General features: G+C 36.3%; 1 long non-coding RNA gene across 2 annotated transcripts in view; it reads right to left on the bottom strand.

Annotated features, from left to right (window-relative positions):
* Window positions 1–6161: 6161 nt before the first annotated feature.
* The window catches only part of LOC122231430, a 42957-nt gene continuing 24433 nt past the window's right edge, over window positions 6162–24685 (bottom strand). Inside the window, exons 3-5 of one of the 2 annotated variants that reach the window (XR_006208675.1) lie at window positions 11690–11796; window positions 7838–7942; window positions 6162–6419 (exon numbers count right to left, since the gene is read on the bottom strand). This is a non-coding gene — a long non-coding RNA (uncharacterized LOC122231430). Of the gene's footprint in view, window positions 6420–7408; window positions 7943–11689; window positions 11797–24685 lie in introns of those variants that run through there. The other variant, XR_006208674.1, reaches the window with a different exon arrangement.

The following is a 24685-nucleotide window of genomic DNA, read 5'->3' as shown; positions in this document are numbered from 1 at the left end:
TCTTTCATCTAAATGCTTTTATCGAATTGATTCTGGATTTATCCTACCAACTGACAATTAAGGGCATGAGAAATAATAAATACTATGAACTTGTAATTATTTCTATTTTGGAGATGCTGTTGAGAACATGCTGCAGTGTATAATACAATGCTTTTTTTTTTTCTTTTTTTTTTTTTTTTTCAACGTTTTTTTTTATATTTATTTTTGGGACAGAGAGAGACAGAGCATGAACGGGGGAGGGGCAGAGAGAGAGGGAGACACAGAATCGGAAACAGGCTCCAGGCTCCGAGCCATCAGCCCAGAGCCCGACGCGGGGCTCGAACTCACGGACCGCGAGATCGTGACCTGGCTGAAGTCGGGCGCTTAACCGACTGCGCCACCCAGGCGCCCCAATACAATGCTTTTTTAAAGAAGACTCTCAGAAATTTTTCTCAGCAATTAAAAAAAAAAAATTAAACGTTTATTCATTTTTTTTTAATTTTTTTTTTTAACATTTATTCATTTTTGAGACAGAGAGAGACAGAGCATGAACGGGGGAGGGTCAGAGAGAGGGAGACACAGCATCCGAAACAGGCTCCAGGCTCTGAGCTGTCAGCACAGAGCCCGACGTGGGGCTCGAACTCACGGACCGTGAGATCATGACCTGAGCCGAAGTCGGCCGCTTAACCGACTGAGCCACCCAGGTGCCCCAAACGTTTATTCATTTTTGAGAGAGAGAGAGAGAGAGAGAGAGAGAGAGAGCATGAGCAGGGTAGGGCCAGAGAGAGAGAGGGAGACAAAGAATCCAAAGCAGGCTCCAAGCTCTGAGATGGCCGTATACAGCCCAATGCATGGCTCGAACTCAGGAGCAGTGAGATTGTGACCTGAGACAAGGTCAGCGCTTAACCAACTCAGCCACGTGGATGCCCCTCTCAGCTATTTCAGAAAATGCTCATTCTTAATTACTATTTGCTTTTTTTTTTTTTCCCCCTCTTTGGGCATAGAATCTGGCAGGTGACTGCTTTTTCCTCTTACAAGTGAGGAGGCTCTTTAGCTCTTGAATATTAGGGATCATTCATTTGTCTGCCTTTCTTTCTCTACCATGCATTCAGGAAGCTCAGAATCAAATTTGGCCCTTCTTGCTAATTGTTTGCTAGCTTGGCCCAGACTCTATCATCTTCATGCTTTATCCCTGATTTCCTCAACTATTCATTTCATTGCTTTTTGCCATCTTTATTTTCCTAAGCCATCTTAAATTCTTTGCTGCCAGCGAGATCTGTATAAATGTACTCAAGACATTGTTTCTTAACAATGTTTAATGTTTTCCACTATGAGACCAAGTCCAAACAATATTTTAGCCTGTAAGACCCTGAACAGATTGGTCACCTCAGTCTACTTCATCTTCTCCTTTCATCCCAGGACCCTCTTTTCCAAGACAATCCATTTAGAACTTCTCCAGAAAACCATGCTGTTTCATGCTTCTGTGCCTTGATTCATTTCTCTGTGATATCTTAGATACTATGACAATTTTTTTCATCTTAACTCCCATCCCCCCATCAAGTAGCACTGACACCTTCTCTTTTGTTCTACTATATGCTCTATAAATCTCTATCTTAAAATTAATGCAGGTACTTTGGTATATTTCTTTCACCAAATCTGTCACTAGAAAATATAAACTCTTTGAAGGCAGAAGTTTGTGTTTTAAAATGAAGACACTTTGCATATTTCCTGGCATATTATGCATATTTTATATGTTTGCCATAGGGATGGTAGATGAGGAAGTACTATATGAATGTATTATTGATTACTACAGATCCAGTTGTAAGCATTACATTTCTACTAAAATGGGGCCAGAGAGTAGGTACATGATTGACCCTTTGCTGTGTTCATTCTTTTAATATGTGGACTTTGCTATATGAATATTTTAAAAAAATATAAAAAACAATGGAATACTGGGGTCATATAATGATAGAATGAATTTATCTGCTTAATTTGCCTATTTAAAACATGAAATAAAGTACAGACACTATATTTATGAATATGTAAGTGTAGGAGTATTCAACTTTTATAAATAGGCCAAAATTTACGTGAATGTAGACAGAATCCACCTATTGCCAAGGGTGTTTTGATTTCTTAGGAGCTCACCACCATAATACTTATTTTTTTCTTTAATTTGCGATAATAATTAGGAGTGATGCTTTAGCTCCTATGTTACTGAATAAAACTTTAGGATCATGAAACCCACACTAAAAATTTTGGATAAATCAGTATTTCAGTAGAAAGAAATGGTCCATGTAAAATAGATGTGAAGTTTTCCTTTTGTAGACAGTCCATCTTTATTCAGTGATTCTGATTTCCCAAAGTTTTCTAGTGCTTATGTTTACAGGTAAAAGTAGATAAGATCATCAATGTGAACTTATCAGTAAATTTTTATTTTAAAAGCATTCCAGAAAGGCTGTGGAATGAAATTTAGGACTACTATATGCCCAAAAACAAAGAACTTGTATTATTTCACTTTATACTTTGGTTCCATTAAATGTGCTTTTTAAAAAACATTCAACATGGGTAGCCTTTCAGACTCCAATGTAACTAACCCTTAGTAGATGGCTCTTAAGCTCTTTAATCATGGGTTATGAGATTATATAATCTTACATATTCCATATTGAAGGGATCTGAAAACTCCTTTTTTTAGTCTAACCCTTTTCATTGATGTTGATTTAACTAAGGCCCATATAATTGAAGCAACTGGCCAAATCTTTCACAGAACTTAAGGTTTTGGGGTGGGGAGGGAAGTAAACTCCCAGCTATGGATAAAAGTTTGAATTTTGTTCATATAGTAATATTTTAATCAAACTGTAATACATACATAAATCACAGATAAGATGAATGTGTAATTAGGACCATAGAGCTAAGAATGCTGTTCTCACTAATGGAGAATTTATGTTTTATAGAATTGACAGTATTGACATTAATTCATGAAAGGTATATGTAGTGGCTGCCTTAGTTTTGTCAGGATTAATGTTGATTAGTCTTTCTTCTTGTCCTTTGAAAATTGTGAATTCCAGGAAATGTGATTGAAAATGTCAGTAACTATTAAGAATACACATATTGAAATACTAGTTTGGGTAATAGAGTAAGTAATTACAAGAAGTATAATTAAGGAAGTTAATAGACTAGAGGATTAAGTCCTATATAATGTGTTTGAAACTGGAAAGGAATTATATACACTAACTCCCCAGAATTAATGATTATCTTATACTTCCAAGTATATTTTATTTATATATGATTCCTTAGATCTATTAGGCTATTACAGTTATGTTACAGAAGGTAACAAACGTTAAATTCATATAGTTTTAAAGTTTGTGTTAAGAATACCATTTTTTAGAAAGAAGAAAAATTTTGTCTATAGATATATGTAGAAAATCCTAAAGATTTGAGAAAAAAGCTTAAAATTAACAAATTCAATAAAGTTAGAAAATATAAAACCACGAAAAAATCAGTTGCATTTCTACACACTAAAAATGAACAATCTAAAACGAAAATTAGGAAAACCCATCTATAATAGCACTTTGAATATATCCTACCACTTCATTTTGTCCTGTAACGTTTCTTTTGAAATATCAATATCCGTAAGGGGTTTCCCTTGTATGTAACTGCTTTCACCATGTTAGTTACCATGTGTCTTGGTGTGATCTTCTTTAGTTTCAATTTGCTTGGGCATCTTTGTGCCTCCTGGATCAGAATGTTTCCTTTCTCAGATTTATGAAGTTTTCACATATTATTTCTTCAAATAAATACCGTCCACCCCCTACCCCCCACCTCCACTTTCTTTTCTCCCTCTGGGATTGCTATAATGTAAATATTATGCTTGATGGTGTTCCTGGGTATCCTATGTCTGTTCTCACTTTGCCTTTTTTTTTTTTTTTTTTCCCTCTCATCTGTTCGGTTTGATTGCTTTCTATTACTCTGTCCTCAGGGTTGCTCATTTATTTTTCTGTTTTGTCTAGTATATTATTTCTTCCATCTAGTATATTGTTATTTATTGTGTTCTTCATCTGTGGTTCTTTTTTACCTTATTGTTAAGGATCTAACTGATGTTCTCCACTCTTGTCTCAAGTCCAGTGAGTATCTTACTGATTATTACTTTACATTCTTAATGAGGCATATTACTTACCTCCATTTCTCTTAGGTCTTTTTATGTGATTTTTGTCCTGTCCTGTCATTTGTGGCATGTTCCTCTATCTTGTCATTTTGACTAACTCTCTGTGTCTGTTTCTGTATATTAGGAAACACAGCTACATCTCTTGCTGCTTGAAAGTAATGGCCTTATGAAGAAAAGGGCCTCTAGTCTCGTGCTGTGAAGAGTCCTCTTTTCACCTGAACCTGGGACTCAGGGATAGCTCGTATGTGCCCTGTTGTTGTGGCTGAGCCACTTTTTCCCTCAGTCCAGTTTTCTGTAATAGCTCTCTTTGTTATGGGCAATATTTGGTCCCTTTGGTGTTAGTGGGCCAGTCTAGGGATGCCTTGGGATTGAGTTGAGTCAGACAAGGTGTTTGCCAGAGATGCAGTAGCACCAAACAGCAGGGTACTTTTCCTGTGTTGTCCCTTGAGAAGCTCTCATTGGTGGCAGGGGAAGGTATGGGGACTGCCATCAGACCAGTTGTTGGCCTCCAGCCCACTGCTGCGTCTTCGTCTGACTGGCTTATCTATGTAGTTATATTTTCCTCTCTCTGGGGCAAGAGCCATTTTGGAGTGGTACTGGCCATCGTAGGAGCTACGTGAACACTGCCAGGCCTGTGGAACCACCCTGTATGACTTCTGATCAAGAGCATATTGGAGAGGTTTGATCTGCCAAATCACAGCAGGGGAGTGCAGTGGTGCTAACAAGCTTTGCACACCCAGATTCCTCTGTGGAAGGGGACTTAGAGGACCCAGACTGATGGGCTGTCCAAGGAATGGATTAGTGGAAGCACAGAGTGGGGCACAGTTAGCTGTAGTGCTAACAAGATAGGTAGTGAGTCCTGTAGGTGGCCCTCTGTTTATGCTGGAGGATGGAAGAGGTAAATGACACCTGCTAGTTCCTTTATTTCTGGAGGAGTTCCTCAGAAATTTCTGCTCCTCTGAGACAGGCTCTGAGATTAGTAAATAACTACCTCTTGTATGTCCCTGATGCCTTTCTTATCTTTTTTTTTTTCTAAGTTTGTATATTTTGAGAGAGAGAGAGAATGTAGTGTACATGTCGGGGAGAGGCAGAGAGAGAAGGGAGAAAGAGAGAATCCCAAGCAGGCTCTGCACTGCCAGCAGTTAGAGGGCTCAGACTCATGAACCGTGAGATCATGACCTGATCTGAAATCAAGAATCTGATGCTTAACCAACCGAAACTCTCAGGTGCTCCCAGGTGCCTAAGTGCTGCTTCCAGGTTTTGTTTCCAAGGGCTCTTTGTTCTGTTGTCTCTTTAAGGGTGGGGATGCAGTTTCCTCTTGCCCTCCTGGCTCTCCCAGAGCCCAGCCTTCTGATTTTTTTAAAATTCCATGTTTTAAGTCCTGCTGGTTATAAGAAGTCATAAAATCCAGCCCCTCTGATTTTCAAAACCAAATGTTAAGGGGATTCGTCTTCCCCACATGGGCTTCTTTAATGTAGGGGTCTGTTTCTCTCCCCTCTCCATACCCACCATTTCTGTCCCTTCCACAGATAGTCTTGTGAGTCCATTTAGTTCCTGACCATAGGTACACCCTTCCTACCCTCTTTGTTGTGGCCTCTTCTCTACATTTAGTTGTGGATTTTATGATGTCACCGGGGTCATTTACTGGGTTATTTACACTCACATGAGTGTTATCTCGTGGTATCCATCGGATAAAATGAGCCTAGAATCCCCCTACTCTCTCATCTTTGCCAGAAGTCTTGGAAGAAGAAAATGTTTATAAATTTCTTCTTGAAATTTACTTCAAACTTGAAATTTTTATATATTTGCAGTTTCTCCAGAGATACAAATAAATTTGTTATTAGTAAGTTTTTTTAATTTTTGAATAATTCTTTATAGTAATTTTCTTCCTGAGAAGGATTTTATTTTATAACCAGGAATTCTGAAAAAAATATAGACCACAGTGCATCTCCTATCTTTCTAATGCTTTTGGCAAGAGTCAAAGCTCATTTAACAGCACTTAGAACCTCCTCGTCACACATACTGTCAGGCATCTAAAAAATTGTAATTCCACTTGCAAATAGATTTGCTGCAAAATATGTGCTGTAAAACATGTTTTAATAAAAGTAAAATTTTTGATGGTCCATAATGGAGGTCATTGATCCTGAGACAATCTTTCATATTTTTAATCTTCCAAAGACAGTCCTCAACTAGATGACTTGATTAATGCTAATACTTATCAATAAATTGAATTATGTCACGTTAATCCAGTTTTCATGTATCCTTGTCCATTTACTTTCTGTGGAACAAAAATTTTAAAAGGAAGTTACATTTTTGCTAATCCTCTATTTCTTTTAAAGTGGATGTTCAGGACTCTGCTACTTAGAAAGCAGTGTAGAGAAAGGAAGTGGTCTTATAAGAAGACGACAAATTTGGACACCTGAATAAAGGTTGCAAAAGAGCTCTCATTTCCCAATGCTTTTCTTTCCCATATTCTCAAAATGCCAATTTGAGGAATGCAAACTTTGTTTCTTGGTTAATCAGTCATTCCCCCAAGAAATATTTAAAGCTATCCTTTACCTTAATTATCAAGTCATTAGAGAGAACTTAAAATTCCCAAGCCTTCAGATAATAAGCTACAGGCCACTTAAAGGTACTATAGAGAGTAGAAGTTGGCGATTTGAATATTTAGTCACAGATGGTAAATGGGATTTCCACTCTCTACTGCATCTCAGATACAGAGATTAAATCTCTTTCACATTTGTCTCCACATCTTTTAGAATATTTTTTGTTCTAGAAAGTTTATTTTGTTCTGCAGTATTTTAAGTTGGAACTTCTGAAGAGATTGATACTTTCTCATTTTCTGGGGAAGCAAAGTGATAGATTGCCTTTGTAAATGAAGACTCATGCTGTTATTGTCTACAGTTCGTAGTAGTCATGTTAGATTAAACAGCAGTCTATTGTGGGCTTCTTATTAATTATGATGCTTCCTGCTACCATGCTGATTTTTTTTTTCTGATGGCTTCACTGTGGAGAAGCACAGCTTCTTTCAAAGAAGCCCATCACAATGCAAGCAGCTCATTAACTTCAGCCTTCCTCCCAGATTCCTGTGACAAGCTGAAGAACGTTCCCTAACTAACTTTAGAGAGAGATAATAAAGTTTTATTTCCCTTTCACAGTGTTTAAAGGGCAGTTTATCGTGTTCTTTTCTTCAAGACAGAATTTTGAACAGAAGCATAGGGACTCAGAACTTTATTTTTTAATGTTCTGGATGTCACTAAATTAGAAGTTGCTATAAATGACACCTCCTTACATTTGGTAGGTGCCTTATTTTATTAAAAAATAAAGTGGGCATATCTGTGTGTGCAGTTGTTTCAGAGAATAATGAACTTAAAAGAAATTTCTGTGATCATCTTTCCAGATTGAAGTTTTATGGCTATTCTTTGTTGGTTTGTTTTTTATTTGCTAGCAAGCAGGAGAGTACTTATCTAATACGGAATCTTTCAAATATGAATACTCCTTAGGGCTCTTAAATTCTAAAATTTCCCCATTGTGTATTCTTTCCTTTGGTACATTTCTCCACACATTTTATAACACTGTAAATTCTTTGGAAAAGGTACATGTCCGCATACTTGGATGACTTGAGTGAAAATGTCTGATTCGGTCCAAATAGGCTATGTTATTCTATAATGACATAGGATCTGAGTAGGTGAATACCATAACAAATGTGTTCCTCTCATGCTACCAGTCCAATGTGGTTTGGCATTATACTCAAGGATGAAGGTTCATGAAATTCCATTTCCTTACACGTGTTCATGATGGCTGGAACAGGAAAAGAAAAGACATTGGATTAAAAACTAGATTTCAAAATTCCTCAGAAAAGTGGCATATACCACTGCTCACCGTCAGCCAGAATGAGTCCCATGACCATGCCTAACTTCAAGATGATAGGAAGGTACAGTCCAACCAGAGGGAGAAGGAATAGAACATTTATGAACAGCCCCAGTGATCAACAGCACTCTATTGTAAATTAGTTTCGTATACCAGATTCTAGCTGACAGCTCTCTTCAATAAGGGGTAGAAATTGGTATGTGAGGGGTAAAGGAAAAATAGGCTTTTAGAGTATAAAAGACAAACCTAACAGGCACAGAAGAAACATAAGGCTAGGTACCTATCCAAGTGACAGGAGGGTTTCTGCAGAAGCAATATACCAGCTCACTAGCCTTTGGTGTTCTTCACTAAAAATAGTAATTCTCAATTTCGGTAAGTAATTTTCTGAATAATAAAATAGAATGCACTATATCAGTAAAGTGCACACAATTAATACATAATAAATGGCATTTACAAGGCTTTTTAAACCATAGCTAGCTTGCTTGCTTGCTTGCTTGCTTTTTCTTTCAACCATAGCTTTCTTGAGAGAAAACACTAAATTGTTGATAAAATGGTTGGGATCTAATGACCCACAGTATAAGATTTACAGTTCCCTGGGAATAAGGGCTGTGTCTTACATCTCCCTGTGTCTCTAGTTGCTAAGTTACAGCTGACTATATTTGTTGTAGAGCATAAAAAGCAGAGTGTGGGAACTAAATGGCCTAAGTCTGAGTCCTTGCTTGACCACTTACTTGCTTAGTAACTCTGTGCAAGTAGCTATTGCTTTTGCCTCCTTAGCATTCATTTTTCCTTTCGCTAACAGTGTGATAACCACCCCCCCCCCGTCCCTACCTCCTGGATGGCTCTAAACATTTATTCAGTCCATGTGGTTCCATTGGGGTTCCATCTCCTAGCTTCTGGGATAATATGTTTCTCAACAACCTGTTCCTGTGGTCACACTGATTGTTTCAGAAGGATGTACATGTTCAATATTTTCCACTGGAATTTTTTTTAATGCTTAGGAAAGGAAAACTATTATATTTATCTGATGGCTGCTGAAAGGATGTGATGCAAATCTAAAGTGGTCACCTTCCATATTTCCTAAAAAAGGGGAACTTCTGTCTGAGAGAGGAGACAATGAGGAAAAATTCTAAATGGAATTGGGAGGTGAGGAAAAAGAATATGAATAACAGACCAAAGTGATTGTTTAAGTCCAATGTGATTTGACTTTGGCCTTTAAATTATAGGACATGATCCTTGTCCTTTTCACTAAGCTATTTGAAATTAGGATTTTGAAACACTAAGCATCCTGACAAACCTTCCTGAGTCCATTTTTATGCATATAAAATGAAGTATTGCTGTAGTAATAAGTGGATTTTCCTGAAGTAACTACAAATCCTTAAAACTTGTATATGCAGTATGTTTGTGGAAGATTATAAACATAATTTGTAGAAATGTTGGTTTTAGATACTGTCATACGCATTAGCAGAAATAGACATTTAAGTTGGATATCCATGTCTGGAGCACAGGAAATAGGTACAGGAGGGAGATACAGAATTAGGAGTCATGAATAAAGAATTGGTAATCATAGCCATGGTGATAAATAAAAGTGCCTCATCAGAATGTAAGAGTTCTAAAAGGAGTAGAAGGGAATACTCTATACTTTAGGTTTGATAGAGAATAAAGAGCAGTGGGCCTGGGGCAAAGGTATGTTTTTTTTTCTGAGGTTGGCAAGGGAGTGCACTGGCAGGTTCATATAGGGCCTGCATGTGAAGCAAGTTGCTAAGGAACTTACCATTTATCACTTGGGCCGATGAATGGGAGTTGAAGAAAGGTTTCCAGCAAGAGACAGAATAGCATTTCTACTTGTATTAAGATCATTCTTGTGGAAGAAGAGAAGATAGATTATAAGTCAAAGTGAATGATGTTAGAGATACTAATCGATTATTCTGATTATTTAAGCAAAAGACAACGAGGATCTAAATTAAGGCAATGGCAGTGAGAATTAAGATGAGGATATGGTTGGAACGGGACTTAGGAGAGAGAATCTTACATTATTAAAGGTATTTGAGGGCTGGGAGAGAAATGCTTTCAGTATAAGGGTTTTTGCTAGAGTGAGAGAATAGTGACAATTCAATTAAGAGAGGCAATACAAAATGAAAAATAAATTTGGAGCACATTTCAGTTTTTCTCAGGATGATGTTAAGATCTAAAGCCTAGAGAAGAATTTGGAGTTGACTTGTCCACAAATATGTGTTAAAACCTGTGACAGAGGTTTTTGTTTTTGTTTTGTTTTGTTTGAAATCTAAAAATGATATAAGATGACACAAGGCTGAACTCTGAGGCTGGAGCCCTAAAAAGGCTAGGGATCTGGGAAGACTTAAGAATCAAAGAACCTATGAGTAGTAGTAGAAATAAATGATTGTGGATGCCCCCCCAAAAAGAAGGGAATATTAAGTCTGAGATAGTGGCTGGTAGACCACCATATATACTGAAAAAGATAAAAACTGGGGGAAAATTAGAGGAATAAGTGTCAAGTAATAAGATAATTCAGGTCTTCTTTAGCATAAAACTATCATTCTCAAGTACAATTTATTCATGGTTTACACAAGTTTCATTTAATTCTGCCTGGCAATAAGAAAGCACTGCACTTTTCGTCTTGAAATCCCCTTCTATTATTTTTGCCCACCAGACATTAAACGTCCCATTATCTGGGATCTTCTAGCCCTCTGTACACACCTTCTTCCCCATACTTCTCTCCATTTTAGTTATTGACTATATTATTTTACTTAGCTAAAAACCATAAGGTCCTTGAGGATAGGGTTTTTCTTTCTTTCTTTCTTTCTTTCTTTCTTTCTTTCTTTCTTTCTTTCTTTCTTTCTTTCTTTCTTTCTTTCTTTCTTTCTTTCTTTCTTTCTTTCTTTCTTTCTTATGTTTATTTTTCAGAGAGAGAATGGGGGAGGGACAGAGAGAGAGAGAGAGAGGAAGACACAGAATCTGAAGCAGGCTCCAGGATCCAAGCCGTAAGCCCTGAGCCCACTGCAAGGCTCAAACCCATGAACCTTGAGATCATGACCTGACGGGAAGTCCTAGGCTTAACAGACAGAGCCACCCAGGTACCCTTCTTTTCTATCTTTACTCATAGCACTGGCCCTCTGGCCTGGCTCAAAAGAATGTTTATTGAATGTGTCTCCCTAATATCTACCATTCCCTTTTCTAAATGGTGTCTCTCTTAATGTATCAATTGGAAAGCTTAATTTTCCTGTTCCTCCTACATGTTTGCCCTCTGATGTTTTCCATGTCTTAAGTTGGCCCATCGCTAATAATAGCTATTAGTCTTCGTGTAGTAGACCACTGAATATGTTAGCACCCCCTCTTACAATGAACCCTGAAGGAAATTGGATGGAACATAGTAAAAGCATTTTATCATGTCAACTTTCATAAGACCAATGATAGGACTGCAATTCAAATATAAAACCCAAAACTAATATAGAGACAAGAACTACAATATAGTAAGAACTAGGCAGTTAACTTAAACTTTGCCTATTACCACATTACAGTAGAATATTTAAGATGAGGACTTTGCACAAGAAGAATAGACCTTCCTTGCAGATTCTCCCTTAGGTCTTCATGTCTTTGCACCTTTTTCTTTAAATCTCTCTGTTCATTAGAACACACACTCTTTGGGAAAATAGCTACCTGATGGACAGGAAAATATCTTCGGTTTTTCCTGAATCTTCATTCCAGGCAGTTTGGACAATGAGAGCTCCCTCTACTCCTCTTGTATATTCTCATGAGATTTCAGGCTGTAAGCAAGCATTAAATAGAATCTCAGATTCTAGTCCACTTTTTCTAACAACAGGAGGTATAAGTCATTGGGGGCATTTGGGTGGCTCATTTGGTTTAGCGTCTAACTTTGGTTCAGGTCATGATCTCATGGCTCAGGAGTTCAAGGCCCACATTGAGTTCACTGCTATCCACACAGAGCCCACTTCAGATATTCTGCCCCCCTCTCTCTCTGCCCCTCCCCCACGTGTGCACTCTCTCTCAAAAATAAATAAATCTCTTAAAGTCCTAAGTCACTGATTTCTTCATCTGGTAAGTAATTCATTATCTTTAAAATACATTCTTTTCCTCTGAGACATCAGAATCTAAATGCATTTTTTGAGAAAGAACTTTTTGAGCATTAACAAAACCCTGGACATGCCATAATGGAACAAGGAATATGAATGGCTTCTTGTCAGCTCTACTTGGGACTTCAGTAACATTTAATGCCTATTCTATTTATTGGCTAATTCCTCATCAAAATTGATTCCCATTATTTTGAGTCAGCCCTTAATTCAGATTTTGGTTCATATCTTAGTGTGATCTGGAGGGAGATTGCCAAATCTGCCCACGAGAATGAATGAATGAATGAATGGATCTTGTTTATATCAGATACATTTTATCACATTAAGTTCATAAATAATACCTGCATCCACTGTTCTTTTTAATGGTTTCATAGGATATTGGCACAACTATAACTCACTTACTGTAAGTGCTCTGTCTAGAATAAAATCAGCTTGGTTCCTTATACACAATGATTTAATGTAAGGGGGCACTTACTACACATGCAAGCACACTTGCCTGCTGAGATTAAGTATTTAAAAAGATGAGGCAGCTGTAATTATTTGCATGCTAATTTACCATGAAATCTTTTTCCAGCCCTAAGGACACAAAAGCTTTATGTTTAATGTTTTAGTCCATTGTAACAGATAATTTAAAAAATCATTAGGACCGAAAAGCATTATTTTTTTTTGCTTTAGTAACTTCTCCATATTTATTACTACCATCATTGCACCATTTCTTAACTATGGGCTAGAAACCTAGGTTTTATCCTTTGCTATTTTTTTTTCCTTTCCACCCATGCCCATCATTATGTACAGTTTATTTTACTTTATTAATGTCTCTAGAATTGGTAACTACATTTATCATCACTGGTTCTACCTAAGTCCATGTTCTTACTAATCACACATGAATTATTATGCCATACCGTTTACTGAACTCCTGGTCTCTGATCATACCTTTCAAGGCAATTTTCAAAAAACATGATGTTACTCTCATATAAATTTAATTGCTTACTATTGCCTTATTAAATAAAATCCAAAGTCTTTCATTATATGTTCCTTTCAAACTCTCAAGTCTCATTTTATAGTAATCTTTTACTTGCCAACTTTGATCTTTTTCTCTAGCCATACTAAACTATTCATAGTTGTCACCTTGTGTCTTTACAAATACTATTCCTCTGGTTGACTCAGGCTACTCCATCCTCTATACTATAGCAGGGCAAAGGTAAATTCTGGTTCCATTTGCAGATACAGACGTTAGAAAAAAATAAGTTTTTCAAGAATACTTATGCATGAATTCATGAGCTAAACAATGAATACTTAAAGTACATTTTATTTTTTATTTAATTTACCAATTTCAATTGTAGTTGATGTATGATATTATATCAGTCCAAGGTGTACAATATAGTGATTTGACAATTTTATATATTATGCACTGCTTATCCCAAGTGTAGATACCATCTGTCACCCTACAATGTTATTACAATATTCTTAACTACACTCCTTATGTTGTACTTCTCATCCCCATGACTTATATTATAACTGGAAATTTGTATCTGTTACTCCCCTTCACTCACCTGCCTCCCCTCCCCTCTGGCAACCATCAGTTTATCTCTATATTTATGAATCTTTTTCTCTGTTTGCTTCCTTTTTTAAATATTCCACATACAGGTTAATCATATGGTATTTATATTTTTCTGACTTATTTAACTTAGCCTAATACCCTCTAGGTCCATCCATGTCCCAAATGGCAAGATTTCATTCTTTTTTTATGGCTGAGTAATAGTTCACTGCGTGCATGTGTATATACACAAATACCACACATTCTTTATTTAGTCACCCACTGATGGACAGTTAGGTTGCTTCTATACCCTTTTATTTCTGAGCTTTGGTCATTAACAGTTTATACATTAAATTTCACAAAAAAATATTGGAGATGGTGGATTAAACTTCTGCCTGATTTCCAGCTACATCAACCAATGTGATAATAGAAAGAAGGGATTATATTAGTATAGTTATCATAGCTCCTTGGCCCTCTGTGTATTTCTCAAGCCAGGAATTCAAAGTCTGATCAAGCCATTTTCTTTGTGTAGGCTTTCCAGTACAGCCAGATGTGCTGGCGCATCCCAACACTTGCAGTCCTTATTCCTCCTCCAGTGATCTCTCGCAACAGCCACTTGGTTCACCAATGTTTGGTATTCATTAGGCACATAAGAGGCTTTAAAAAAATCATAAGCCATCTTATGCTATAGACTTCCAGTATACCATTTATCCTTAAAAACAAACAAAAAAGAAAACAGAAAACACAACACTATCTGCTGCTAGAAAACATGTCTAGCCCCAAGCCTTGCATCCCCCAGGTTTTAGTAATGAATATAGGAATAACCTTATGCATTTTAAAGGAAAGGCAGATGTGATGTAGACTTGGGTATTCACAATCTTATTAGAAGGAATAGAAAAATGACTTCTAGTCTAAGTGTCACAATATTTATGTTAACCTTTTTTTAAGGTACCTAGGTATTTTAAGACCAAGGATTCTTTCCTTGAGTTGTACATTTTAACATTTCCAAAATTATGACACAACACTTCTGAAAGGTTGTTAATAAATTGATGGTATGTTAGAGCTGTGGAAATGTAGCACTTATTATCTAGCCATCACTTAATTTCCATTCTGTTCTCTGCAAGACTATCTTCACTGGCATTCATCTTGGTTTTTTCAAGTAGCCACTTCGGTTGGTTAACTTCTCCATCCCAGCCATAGCCCTAATTCCCTTAATCTTGAAATGCTCTGTTTCTTCAGGTTTTTACCTTTCAGCCCCTTATTAGACTATTCCACATTTATATTAATGTAGAAATGAGAGAATAATTCTTTACATATCCACCACATATAGGGAAAGTTTTATTGTCAATGAAGCATGAAGTTAAATTTTAATAATGAAATATCAGAAGACCTTTGTTTACCTCTCAAGTCCTACTCCATGAAAGGTTTATTTCTATAAATACATGCTAAAAGATTGTAAATATCATATTAGGGTTTAGAATTTTCAATTGTATTACAAATTTCTGAAATAGATACTGTTGGTATTATATTAATGGCTATTGCCAAATAATAAAAGGCAATGGCAATAAAAGGTTTTAAAGCTCTGTTAAAGCTTTTAATAAAAAGGTTTTAATCCTCTGTTAAAGAGGATTAGCCAGAGGATATGACTGGGGCAAATATATAGAGAGGAAGTGTTAAAATTAAACACTGTTTTGATCATATTGTTCTTTATTTGGAAGCTTTGAGTAGATTCCATTATTTTTGGTGTTGTGCAAGTGCTACCATGAGATGATCATAAAACTCCTCTAACTTTCACATTTCTCTTTAATAAAAGTGGCAGTAGAAATACGCAAGTCCGAGGATTGTTACAATGATTAAGAACAATAAAGCAGTTGTAGAAGTTGATATTGTGTCCTCTAGTAAGCTCAATAATACAGAATACCTGTATTCCTTTAGCTTGTATTTCTAATACCCACCCCTAAATGTGGGGAAGAGGACAAATAATTCCTGCTGATATGAGCAAGATACTTATTATTGGTGAATTCTAAAAATGGTGTATATATTTGTTTGAACAATCTAATTTCCCTCTGATGTACTTTTTGTTTGTGCTTGCACAGCACGATTTTAAATTCCACAAACAAGAAGAAGAGATAAAAGGACAGAGATAATAGTGCCTTAAAATTTGCTTCTTGACATTGTTCACTTAATAAACAGGGTGAAGTCCATAACCTTCAAAAGACTGACAAAGGGACATCTCCTTTCTATGCAAATTTACATCATGAAAGAATGATTGGAATAGCTTTCCTACTGTGCAACAAATTTGTTAAGTGGAACAGATTGAAAGTATCATGCCATTTCCCACAGACATAGGGCATGTAAATCAGCTTGCAAATTGAATGGGATCACAAAGAATCATTTGAAAATGACTCTAAGATTGAAGGTTTCAGGACAGAGTATAAAGTGGTAGGTGGAAAGTAGGTGTCAGCTGTGACTGAAGTAAATGATACATAGACCCTGAGGAAGGATCTGTGCCCAGTAGGTCAGGTGCATTTGGTATGCAAGAGTCTGTCTTGAAGTTAACACATTAAATTATTTCATATTCAGTGTTGGTTTGGAGAATTATGTAAAGAAATATTTGTAAAGTATATTGAACCAGCACTCTGAAACTACTAATCATGTTCAGTGAATTTAATTTAAGGATGGAGAGAAAAGGTGGGAATTAATTCCTAATTTCATCACCAAGTAAAATAAATGAAATAAATGCTTAGTCTGTAGGTTTACCATTCTGCTAAAGCCAGATCCACAAGGTATTAGAGTCAGGGTGGCCGCATGGCAAAGGGGCCATGATACTTAACTAGAGCTGAGGGTTCATCTTCTGACTTAATTCAGAAGAGGGAAAAAATGAGAGTCTGCCTCAAGGGAAGTTGTATCTCTAATTTAATAGGTGATAAAGGAGAGAAGAGCCAGAGGTACTAGATTATATGGTAGGATAGTTGGTTACTATGTGTATATAATTCACAAAATCCTTTAATTTAATGGATTGTGGAGGTCATTGATTCCAACACTCTTTAAGCGCATGACTGGCTTCAAAAAAATCACCAGTAAGTGGTAATTTGATCCTGCTTGACTAACTCTGCTAATAAAAACTCACGAAATTTATGGGGAAACCTGTTCAATAATTAGAGCTTTGTAATTATTCAGAATCACTTCTTTATGTATGATTAGCCACTTCAGTATACGTTTTACTCCATTGTCTGTCTCTCTCTCTCTCTCTCTCTCCCTCTCTCCCTCTCTCCCTCTCTCTCTCTCTCTCTCTCTCTCTCTCTCTCTCTCTCTCTCACACACACACACACACACACACACACACTACTTTTATCTATAGGCAAAAGATAGACTTTCAAAAGGTACAGTTAGTATGTTCATTGCGAGCCTCTTTTAAACAGGACGAGCACTCTCAGAATTAGTGAAATGACACTTGCCCTAACAATGGCAGCAACGGTATCCTAAAATATGTTCAGCAATCGGTGCTTTGCTTGGCTTGCTACATATAATTCCTACAATCTCATTTTTACCAGGGAATGAAAACGAAACACAAACAGGCAGCAACCTGCCTCAGTTCACACAACGGAATTTGGGGGCCAAGATTAAATCGAGGCCTTCCATCTGCAGGGTCAGTGCTCTTCACTAGTTACCTGTGCTAACAAAAACAACAAAAATTCTTTTTATCTATGTTAATAAGTTTTGTTTTAAAAGAGCCAAAGCATAAGAGACTCTTAAAAACTGAGAACAAACTGAGGGTTGAGGGGGGGTGGGAGGGAGGGCAGGGTGGGTAATGGGTATTGAGGAGGGCACCTTTTGGGATGAGCACTGGGTGTTATATGGAAACCAATTTGACAGTAAATTTCATATATTAAAAAAGAAAAGAAAAGAAACTAACTCAAAATTCAAAAAAGGAAACAGAAAATATGAAAAATAAGAGATAAAAATAAATGACTAAGAAGTTAAAACCTTTTTACATAATCAGTAGAATTATGTTGTTCATCAGTAGATCAGTATTTTATTAATGAATGGCTCAAAATTTAGTTGAAGTTAAAAATAAAAAAAAAACAGAATGAAATTTGGGAAACTATCAATCTAGGCAAGGGGTAAAGAAGTGATTAAATCTCTACCTTTTAGTATATAATAAAGTGATTCTGAAGCTACTGAATTTACCTTCAAGGAAAAGCACATACACAACCATCAAAATACTCAGTTTATGTAGAAAACTACCAAAACTGAAAATAAAATTGCATGAATTTTACAAGTAAGATAAGACTGATTAAGCTTTTGACTGTAAGGCTCTGCAGCTTTCTTGAGGGGTTTCCTTGTCTGAGCCACCAAATGGAAGGTTTTCTCAACTCTGCATTCATTACATACTGTGTAATGAGTCCAGTGGCCTATTGCCAACCGCCACTGTTGAGAATAAGGGTATCCTTAGTAGATGTTCTTGTAGATCTTCTTGCCATGTATAGATAATTTAGAATTTACAAATAAAGATTTAATAGTGGTATAAAACCTAGATACCAAAACTAACAGCAATTTTAATCAGACAAGAAATGTTACTTTTCTACTTTTTAATGTACTTTTCCCTTCTGAAAATCTTGTCAATAATTTTATAATTATCTCCCTATAAACTGATGGTCTCTAGCTTCATAACATATGTAACATAGTTCATATCATTAACCACAGACCTATGTTAAAACCCCAAAAAATTGGTTTTAAAAATAGGAATAGAGTATATGCCAGATTTTTTCCCCTGATGAATATTGTTATCTATTATTCTGTCTTTTCACACTCAATCACAAATGATTTTAAATAACAGTTCTTCTGGGAACTGAATCTCTCTCAAATCATAAAATGTTTTTGGAAGCTGCATTAATATTTTCATGTGATCACATCACTGATTAAAAGGGAGTTATCAGCTTTTTCTACAAAGTGCCCACCTGATCATTCTACCATCCATAAAAAGGATTCTTTAAAAATCTTTTATTATCCTCCTTATCCCTCTCTACCCTAATTCTATCAGTAACATCACCATTTTAAAGCATCATCCATGGGTTGGAACATTAGAACCATCTTTGCCTCTTCTCTTCTGCTTGTCATTTCCCACCACGGTGTCTGTCCCTCTGTGTGTTCACTTAGCCATACTAAATTACGCTATCACTATAGCTCTCACAAATGTCCTTCCTTACTATTTCCATTGGGGCCAACCCACTCCAATTCATTTTCAGACTATTCTAATGGCTGTCTTATGTTCTTCCTCACCAACCAGTCAACTCCCTATTTAAAGACCTCCAAGGGACACCTGGGTGGCTCAGTCGATTAAGCGGTCGCCTTATACTCAGGTCATGATCTCATGGTTTGTGAGTTCGGGCCCCGTGCTAGGCTTTGTGCTGACAGCTCAGAGCCTGGAGCTTGGTTCGCATTTTGTGTGTGTCTCTCTCTCTGCCCCTCCCCTGCTCGCATTCTGTCTCTCTATGTCTCTCAAAAATAAATAAACATTAAAAACCTCCAAGAAACCCTCTTTTTGCCTTCTATTATTGACAGGGATAGTACTGATAATAAAACCTTTAAACTTTGGAAAAAGAAATGTTTCCTAATGTATCTATAGTTTTCTGAATGCTAATAATTTGTCTGCTACACTTTTTCTTTCATCTTCTATCTCTCTGGTTTGTTATTTAAATACATACTATATTTTTTTAGCAATTTGTTTATAATTATCCCTTAATTGTATTTCCCTTATATTTCCCTAAAACTGGTTTGCTGGACAAGTAAATGCATGCAATCACCATAGGTTTGCATATGGTTCAGTTTCCTCATATTTTTTTTCCGTTTCCTCATCTTAAAATGAGAACAGTAATAGTACTGATCTCAAAATGTTATTGTAAGAATTAAATGAGTTAATACATGTAAACCATTAAAAATAGTGCATGGCATGTGAAAAGGGCTTAATAAATGTTAGTTATAGCTCTTTATTTGCTTTCCCACTAACTTACTATAAATTTGATCTGGTCAGTAATCTTACCAATTCATTGTAAACAAAGCCAACAATACATGTGCTGAATCCACACATGGATTTAAGGCTGGGGTAGATTACTAGTGGTAAGATGTCTATCAACCACAAGCTATGGATTCCAGTATCCTACATACATGTCTAACCCAAAACATAAATTTGATTAGAATCTTTGGTCAACTGAATGAACTGGAGATGTAACTTACCCCAGAGCTGTGTCTGGATAGCATAAAAGAAGTAAAAGGTCTTAAAAGGTTGTCTGCATTAGAATAAGAGAAGGATTTTGGATCTGGGAATATTTCCTTTTCTTTTTTTTCCTTTTTTGGCAAAACATTCTAGTTACCCGTGGAAAGATGGGAAATAAAGGGATGATTAACATTTTTTAAGAACTGCTTATCACTTGCAGACACGGTTGAGCAATACTCACTGGATTTACTGCCTGAAACAACTAAAACATGAACAAATTTTGTGACACAATGGTTTTCTAGAGAACATCAGGCAACAAAGATAGTGACCCTTGAGAGACAATAATATGGATGAATCCTAGAACTGGTCCAGCAGTGTTATGTCCAGCTTCCTGCTTGAAAAATTTCCCAGGGTCTGGCGTAAGTAGAGAGACCTGTATGGAATCCACAGCCTGGTGGGCTCCACAAGTTGAGACTGAGCTAAGGATTCAGAAAATGGAAGAGATTTCATGGGAAAGTCAGAGTACCAGAGAAAGAGCTTTGCTTTGGAGATCTACAAAGAGTCTCCATCTAGTGTTAGCTTAGTCCTAATGAGAGCATGTGTATGAGGAAACTACCCAAGGCATGAGATGCACTCCCAAAGGTGTATAGGTAACCATGCCAGGCACTCTCACAGACTTGAAAACTTTGTTTCACAGGCATTGGGGAGAATACACAGAAGGGTTTTGCCTCAGTAGTGGGGAACAATTAGCTCTAGATTGGGCTAATGTAACACATTTTACATTAATGTGTCCCATGTAACACATTTTAAAAGCAAATTCTGAAAGGATTGAACTGCCTCCAAATAACTTTCCCAGAATGTAGCTCCTGAATATTTATAGAAATACAGAATTACCTAGGACACAGCAAGGTAAAATTTACAGTATCTCAAACTAATGAAAATGTACCAGGCATGTAAAAGGCAGAAAACAAAACTCATAATGAGAAAAATGAATCCATCTAAACACACCCAGATGACACAAATGTTAAAATTATCAGACAAGAACATTAAAACAACTATATAATAGAAATGTATAAACATTTAAGTAAAGCCATAGAGGATATGGCAAACAAGACCCAAATAGAACTTCTATAAATGGTAATTACAATGTGGAGGATAAAAAATGAACTGAAGGAATTGGTAGCAGATTAAACACTACCGAAGAAGAAAGTCACGAACTTGAATACATAATGAGGAATAAGACCAATATATCTGCTTGTTACCACCAGTGTTCAACATTGTACTGGAACTGAAGTAGGAAAAAGAAATGAAGGCAATCCAGATTAAAAAGAGAGAAGAATAATTGCCTTTATTAATAGACATAAGAGTCTGTAGAAAAGGTGATGAGATATATACTCGGATTAGTGATTAATACCCATTTGGGATTATTCATTCCTAGTAGACATTGTATTTATAATATGGAACACATGAAATATTTAAGTACAAATTTGACAAAAGCTATAAATCACCTTCACAGTGAAACTACAAAATATTGCTGAGAGAAATTAAAGAATACATTAATAAATGGAAAGATATACCATATTCATGGGGTGAAGCACTCCATTGTTAAGATGTCAATTCTCCCTAAATCATCTATAGATTCAACACAGTGACAATCCCCCGAAGACTCTGATATCGAACTTTACAAGCTGATTGTAAAATTCATATGGGAATGTAAATGACCTGTAGTAGCCCAAACAACTTTGAAAATATCAGTATGAAATATTAACACCAGGTGATCATATTATAAAGTTACAATGATCAAGATGGTGTGACATTAATGCAAAAATAAATAGCTGAATGGAACATAGTCCAGAAGTCAATCCATACAAATACAGCAAACTAATTTTTCACAATACAAAGATAATTAATGTTGAAAAGCAGATTTTGTTTTCAAAAAATGATGTTGGAAAAATAGACATATGCAAAAAGAAAAAAAAAAAAACCTTACACCATACCTCTACCTGTGTGTAAAAATTGACTCAAAATGGATCAGAGACCTTCATGTAAAAGCTAGCAGTATAAAGATTCCAGAAGGAAAAAAAAAAAAAAAAAAAAAAGGCTTTGAGATCTTTGCCTGAAAATTTCATAGAAAAAACATCAAATGTGCAAGTTAGGAAAGAATAAACTCACACATTTTGATGAACAAAACTTCGTTTTCAAAGACCCTATTAAGAGAATGAAAAGATGAGCCAAATCCTGGGAGAAAAGTCTCTGCTCTAAAAACTCTAAAAACACACTAAGAAACAAATAACCCAAGTAAAAATAAATGAAGGAAAAAGAATTGAATGACCACGTTACCAAAGAAAATACACAGATGAAAAGCATATGAAAAGATGCTTTATGTCATTAGTCATTAGGGAACCACAAATTGGAACCACAATGAGTTTCTACTACATAAACATGGTTAAAATTAAAAAGATTCACCACACCAAGTGTTGATGAGAATACAGGAAAACTGGAATACTCAGATACTGTTGAGGAAAATGTAAACTAGTGTAACACCTTTGGAAAATATTTGGGCTGTTTGTTGAAACGTTAAGCATATACCCCCTGTGTGATCCAGCCATTCCACTTGTGCGTATTTATCAAGAAATGGAAGCATATAGGGGTGTCTGGTTGGCTCTGTCAGTTAAGCATCTGACTCTTGGTTTCAGCTCAGGTTGTGATCTCGTGGTTTTGTGAGTTCAAGCTCTGCATTGGATTCTGTGTTGGCAGCACACAGGCTACTTGGGATTCTCTGTCTCCCTTGCTGTCTGCCCCTCCCCCACTCGTGCTATCTCTGTCTCCAAATAAATAAGCTTAAAATTTTTTTAAATAAATGAAAGCATACATCCATAAAAAGGTGTGTACATAAATACAGAAGTTCCTAAGATAGCTTTATTGTAATAGCCAAAAAGCTAGTAGCAACGCAAATGTCCATGAACCAGTGAATACATGAACAAATTTCATCTATAGAGTTCATCTATACAGTGGGATGTTACTTACAACAAAAACTAATAAAACATTAATACAACAATTTGGATAAGTCTCAGAATTATTGTGCAGAGTGAGTGAAGACAAACAGCAAAATTGTACATACAGTGTAATTACGTCTGCATAAACTTTCACAAATGTAGACTTTTGTGTAATGATAGCAGCAAATCAGTGTTCACCTGGGATGGGGTTGTAGAAGGTGGGGAGAGAGAGCATGGGGAATTACAAAGGGAATTTTTTGAGTAAACTTTTGAGGATATGATCAGTATCTTGGTGGTGGTGATCTCACAGGTATGTATGTATGTATGTCAAGTTTTGCCAACTTATACACTATAAATATATGTAGTTTATAATTTATCAATTATATCTCAATAAATACGTAAAAATTTGGAACAAGAAAATCATGAAAATCATATGTTGTTATAATACAGTAAATGGTTGGAGGAAAGTTTTTTTGGAGGAAAGGACTTAGGCATTTAGAGGAGAAAAAGATACCTGAACTTTATTCATTTAAAAATTTTAAGAGAGAATTGGTGCCTCAAACCAACTCCAGACTGAAAATTGATTGATTGATTGATTTGAGAGAGCACGTAAGCAGGGGAGGGGGACAGAGGGAGGGAGTGAATCTTAAGCTTTTAGCATGGAGTCTGACATTGGGTTCGATCTGACTACCCCAGAATCATGACCTCAGCCTAAATTATGAGTCAGATGCTCAACCCACTGAGCCACCTAGGTGCCCCTGAAATATTATTTTCTAATTAAAGGTAGGAAATGTGTTGTAAATGCCGCATACGTGTTATCAATTTCAATGCCCTTTATTGTCTTACTCAGTAAACAAAATGGTGTCATCTGAGGCAGTTAAAAAAGACTTCAATTACCCAAAAGTGTTATTTTGTATGAAATTTTAAATGCATTTTTTGTACCTCTGAGTGTTACCTTATCAAGCAGTATGTATTGTTATATTTTAGTTTTTTCTTAGAACAGAGGCTCTGAGATGCGTGGCAGGTGGGACAGTGTAATGCAGACCTTGGTGTTTGGACCAAGGAAAGGAAGTAAAGGAACTCATAGTGCAGGGCTTGGCAGCTACAAAGCAGTCAAAGGAAGACGACAACTGGGGACTAGAATAATGCAAGGGACAGTGTGGACATGGGGGACAAGGTTAGCAGAGGGAGAAAAGCTGAAACTATGCAAAAGGTCTGGCAATAACTTTGAATTCACATCTTCTTTTGTCCTGGATCACTCTGACAGGAGCTAATATACTTCATATTTTCAGAAATGGCTCCTGGAAATGAGCTATATAAGCAATGGAACTGTGCTTGTATAATCCGTCTAAAGACAGAATACACTTTAGAGTGAAAAGCTGTAGAAATTTTATTCTGTAAATGTCATAGTCTATTTTTATCACTGGGCTATGACCTAGTGTTTAGATTTATGCTGTTGGGTCTGTCATAACTCCTTGTAAATGTATCAAGTCTCGACATAAAAGGGAAGATTCTAAGATGATAATGTTTGAACCTCCTAGAGGTTTATTCACCTCAACAGTGTCCGGTCATTGCCTTTAAGTAGCAGAGGGACCTACCTTAAGTTTATGTTTTAGTAAAATTTGTTACTGGCCATTTCTTAAAATAGCACATGTTAAGCTGAAAAGTAGGAAATTGATATTCTGTTAAAATAGAGAACTGAGGGTCAGTATCAGGTAGAAAGTTTAGAATGCTCATTCTGTTGTAACATAGTCACAGATAACCTCTTTATGATAGGTACCCCACTGCAGGTTCTCTTGTAAGCCACATCTGTGG

Source organism: Panthera tigris, chromosome A1 (assembly GCF_018350195.1).
Source record: "Panthera tigris isolate Pti1 chromosome A1, P.tigris_Pti1_mat1.1, whole genome shotgun sequence".
In the NCBI taxonomy this organism is placed as follows: Eukaryota; Metazoa; Chordata; class Mammalia; order Carnivora; family Felidae; genus Panthera; species Panthera tigris.
This window is presented reverse-complemented; position numbering and strand designations above follow the sequence as displayed.